Source organism: Electrophorus electricus, chromosome 15 (genome assembly GCF_041902795.1).
Source record: "Electrophorus electricus isolate QZ-2024a chromosome 15, ASM4190279v1, whole genome shotgun sequence".
NCBI classification, from domain to species: Eukaryota; Metazoa; Chordata; class Actinopteri; order Gymnotiformes; family Gymnotidae; genus Electrophorus; species Electrophorus electricus.
In genome coordinates, this window is record NC_137511.1 from 7352501 (window position 1) to 7357560 (window position 5060).

General features: G+C 48.4%; 1 protein-coding gene across 14 annotated transcripts in view; it reads left to right on the forward strand.

Annotated features, from left to right (window-relative positions):
- Positions 1 to 5060, forward strand: part of rbfox3a (RNA binding fox-1 homolog 3a) — a 296448-nt gene that overhangs the window by 258611 nt on the left and 32777 nt on the right. The gene's annotated exons all lie outside the window — the stretch shown is intronic.

Genomic DNA, 5060 nt, shown 5'->3' on the forward strand with positions numbered 1-5060 from the left:
TATGTTTTGTATTTATCTGGGCATGAGTGTTTTTCTTTTTTTTTTTCCCTGGTTGATAGCCAAAAACTGAAGCCGAATTCACAATAAAAACTAAGAGGGGAGAGCAAACTGTGCGAACACGCCAACGTGGCTTTTGCCTAAATCGTCGCTCCTTCACCCTGTTAATTCAGCACGTGTGCACCAAGCCGAATGCCTCATTCAGCGCACACGTGTGCTTCCAGCCGTTTACCTCCTTCAGAAAGTGTATGTGCTCCCAGCCGCATGCCTCATTCAGCATGCATGTGCGGTCGGAGCCGCTTGCTCGGTGCCTCCGTCGCCCCGCCCGGCCTGACTTGGCCTGCGCTGCTCCGGCGGCCCGTGAGAGGCAGCAGCGTGGCTCCACGCTCGGCTGGCCTGTAATGGGAATGCCTGGCACTGTTGCACCACTCACCTGTTAGATATGATGGATGGTGTGGTCGGAACAGGAGCAGCCCTCGGATCGAGCGCGTGAATGACCGATGGCACTTCGGTGATGAGCAGGGTGGAGGGCGGGTGGGTGTGGGGTTTAGTCCAGGGGTCGAGGGCACCAAGGGGTAATTGTGCCTCCTTTAGGCCCATCCATCTGTCTGGCCCGAGCTCCTGCCCCGGCCGGGCCGGCGCGACGGGCCTCAGCCGCTCTGCCTCCGTGGGCCCCGTGCGCAGAGGGGCGGATAGGGCGGACGGGCTGCCGGCCCCGAGCCGCCCCGCATGCTTCATCTCAACGGGGCCGGCCTGTCCGCGCAGCTCCAATGATGGATAATGGCGTGCCGGCAGTAAACAGCAGCTCCGCCCGCACCGAGCCAGCCAGGGAGAGCGGGGTTATGGAAGAGGGGGCAGGTGACGCAGGGGAACGTACCGTGTTCAGGTTTAGAAGATGTAGTGGAGTCCACTGACCCACCCAGATTAATTGCAGAGAGTCGCTGTTAATGTTTCACCGTGTCATGGTTGCAGCCACGCTGACATAAGAAACACGCTGCAGTTTCATGGCAGAATTGGGTGTGAAGGCGAGGAGGAGTGACTGCAGCTTTGATGGATTGCGAGCAGTGCAGTTGAGCATGGGTGTTGTGAACAGAAGCCTGCTCTCTGGTTGGACCCCTCCTTCAACTCCTGGCCTACAGCTACAGTCGTAGGCTACCTTATGTAACTTCCTGGGTGCAACTATAGGCCAGACTCATTCTAATCCATACTTGTAAAACTCTAACCTTTGCACTAAATGTAAGTCATCACTGACATACATAAGCTAACCTGTAATGTGAAATATGCACCAGGGCTTGGTCTCTCCATCAGTTTGTTCCACTTGTGTGTGTGTGTGTGTGTGTGTGTGTGTGTGTGTGTGTGTGTGTGTGTGTGTGTGTGTGTGTGTGTGTGTGTGTGTGTGTGTGTGTGTGTGTGTGTGTGTAAATGCATGCAAACATCATGAATTGGACATTTTTACTCTATATCTTGTTGGGTTGTTTTCACAAATGTCACACCCATTCTAAGACTCAGGTTTCCTCTGGTTGGAGCAGGACAGGTCCTTTGCAGGTATGGATGCAGGACAGGGGCAGGGTCAGGAGGTGCAGCACAGGTAGGGCGTCAGGACTCCGGTGGGTGTCTAAAGAGTTTAACCTGCAGAACCAATCAGTCTTTAGCATCCCTGTGCTGGAATGAAGCCCACAGAGAAAGATGGGAGAGGAGGAGCGAGAGTGAGAAAGAGAGAGAGAGGGAGGGAGGGAGAAAACTCACAGAGGGTCAAAGAGTGTTTTGACTTCAGAGACCTACGTGCAGGCCTGTGAATGGAAGTGACTGAACTGAAAGGAGATTTCTGAAAGTGTTTCCTGCTCTCCAAGCAGAATGCGTTTACTCTCCCGTAGGAGGACAGATCTCTTTTGTGCTGCATTCAGGGACCTGTAGATCCTTATTACGGCTGGTGCTTAAATCGATAGGAAAGCTGCTTGACTGATTGTTATAGTAATATAATCCACCATTTGACATTAAAGTAGGATAAGGGTGCTGGAAACTTTCAAATTCTATATAAACAAAAAATGGAAAACATGGTAAGTGGTCATTACATGGTATTTTCCTTTATATGGAACAGAGTCAAAACTAAGAAAAGACTCAGTTTAAAAGTGTAAAAGATGCATAATCATATTTTAATGTGAGTACTCTCGATAAAGACATATGTCAGCCACAATAATCATTTTTTTCAGTGAGTTAAACTTTAAAATCTCATTTCAACTGTTATTGTACTGTGTCATTTTTCACCTTTCCTCTTGGTAATGAGCGGAAGAAATGAATGCCTTGCAGCTCAAAAACTTCTCATTTCAGTTAGCGTTATGTTCTTAGCTGCGTCTACTTAACTGCATTTACTTCTCTTTGTTCCTTGTTTTCGATCTGAATGATGGAGAGAGAATGTAATGATGGATATCTCATTACAGCTTCATTACCTAGCTTATGATTTATTCCCTTAACATACACCCTTGTCTGTCTTGTCTGTCTTTGTGATTCATGTCTCTAGTGTGTTCTGAGGCCAAAGGGTAGTGTGTGTGTGTGTACTTGTATGTTTAGTTATGCTAGAATGTTATAAGTCATTATACATTTACCTCGCTACTGTTCAGTCCCTGTTCACCTTAGTGGGGTTTTTTCCATATCAAAGTCAAATTCATACTTGCACTCCTTGTTAGAATCAAAGTGTGAAATGTGAGGGCCCTCTGTGTGGGGCCCCGTGCTGGGTCTGGTGTCCCACTGTGGCCCTTAGCTGATGTAGTGTCAGGCAGGCTGATTGATCTCTGCCTTGGATGTGAGGCGCTTGTGTTGGGTCCCCGTGGCATCTCAAAGCTGGCTCAACATACTTTAACCAACCCATGAATACTTTATCTAACATGAGAGCCGTTGACTGCCTCGCATCCACAGAAGGCAAGTGCGGGGTATCCCTGCGCTCATCTGACTGCCTACCTAGCTGTGACCATGTCATGCACATCTTTCTCTTTGAGTTAATCAAGTAATATGTATGAGACACACTTTACATAGCATGATTGTGGTTTTTTCCAGTGATATATAATGATGCACTCATTCTTTTGCCTTAGGAACTTTTTTTGCTTTGTCTTGAGCTACATCTGAGTCTGCTTTTCTAGGCTTTATTGTATCACCCCTCCCCTCTCTCCCTCTCTCTCTCTCTCTCTCTCTCTCTCACTCTAACAGTCTATATATCTCCCTCACCATCTCTCCCCCTCTCTCTTATCCACACACCCCCATCCCCCCCCTCCGGAGCACTATGTAAGCCTACCCCCGTATACAGCTGTCCGTAGCCGAGGCCAGTGTAGCTGCCTTCAGCAGTTCTCTCTCATTGATCCTGCTAAGTTCGGCGAAGTTTAGCTGACATCATCTTTTCATCTGCTGTAACCATGTTATTCTAATTCATTATGTACATGAAGCAGCATCTTCTACGCCCGCCACGCGTTTCCCCCCCGCCGCACATTTCTGCGCACAACAGGCCAACAACAAGATAAGTCTGAAATTAATGACCGCTCGGGGCACGCGCTCCGCCATATGCCCCCTCAGCTGTCGGCGGCTGGATGAGGCTCGCTGTATCTTGCTCATCCAATCGCTCAGTGCCCGTTATGGTTTTCACGTGAGAGGCGTCGCACGGGGTATTATTTTAGTTTTGTTTTGACCGCTTAAATCTGCCCGCCCGTTTACGGGTAAAGTACGGCGCCTAACGTTTGGAGAGGAAATAACACATTCCCACCAGAGCATGCATGTCTACGTTTGCATCTGTCTGCATGTGAAATCTGACCTTTTGCTGTGCTAGCGTGTTGCCTATCCATGCAGAAACGCGGCACGCAGTGCGCCGGTCTTAGAACACACACTTCCCATCATGACAATCCGTCACGGAAACGCGTTTGGCCAGTGTAAAAATCCGAGTTACTGAAGTGTGAAGACTATTGCTAGGCATTTGTTTGCTCAAAAATAATTATAAAATTTTGCTTTTTTTGCTTTGTTGGGTCATGTTTTTTATAAATATATTAAAACAAGTGCAATGATAGCATTATTTTAATATTTGAAGAGAACAATAAATAGCCCCCAAAAAACAACTTTTGCATCTTTTTAAAGGATCATTTCTGCTTTTTTGAGTCAGAGCTTGTTTGTCTCATTGCTCACGTTACCCACTGTCGCTCGAGGTTTGCTCAGGGTCTTTGTGTCAAACATTACCACGTACCAAATGACTCTGTGAAAATACAGCACAAACAAAATCCAGTGGAACGATGTCATATCAAACCACGAAGGCCTCAGGTGACATATTTATACATATATGTGCTGTGATGCGTTACTGTGCCATTTGCTCAGTACACACCCTGACATTTGGTCAGTATCACGTATCCCATTTGTACACGAATAAAACAAAGTGAGAGACTTGGTCACTATGAGGTAGGGACAGAGAGAGCGAGCTAAAGAGAGGGGAGGGGAGAGAAGGAAAGAGGAAGAGAGGAAAGCGAGAGTGAGGAATGGAGGAATGGAGGGAGGGAGAGAGGGAGAGAGGGAGAGAGGGAGATGGAGCTGTTATTGGGCAGGTGAGAGATGAGCTGCATGTGTGTCACAGACAGCAGTCCATCCTAGAGCACAACGGTGTCACTGCTATTTTCTCTATATGATGGACAGATGAGCACACTTTGAACCTGATCACTCCCCCTCCCTTGCTCTCTCTCTCTCTCTCTCTCTCTCTCTCTCTCTGTCTCTATCCCTCTCTCTCTCTCTACCCCTCCCCATCCTCAGATCCCCCCAGGTCTTCATAGGCTGCTGCTCAGTAAATGAATCCTCTGGTCTCAACATGTCAGAGGTTTTTTCTTTTAAATCTGTATCCACACTTCCTGACAGCTTCCTTAATCTTCGCCGCCACATACCAATGTTGGCCAAGCAGAGGGAATTGGTAATGTGCCATGGGCACTCCTCCCTCTCCACCTCCCTGCTGCCCTGCCTCTGCTCCAGGCCGTTGAGCTCCTCCCACCGCTGTTACCGTGGCCGCTGTGGTGGGCGTGGCCTAACACTGCCCTGTCTCCCTGTAG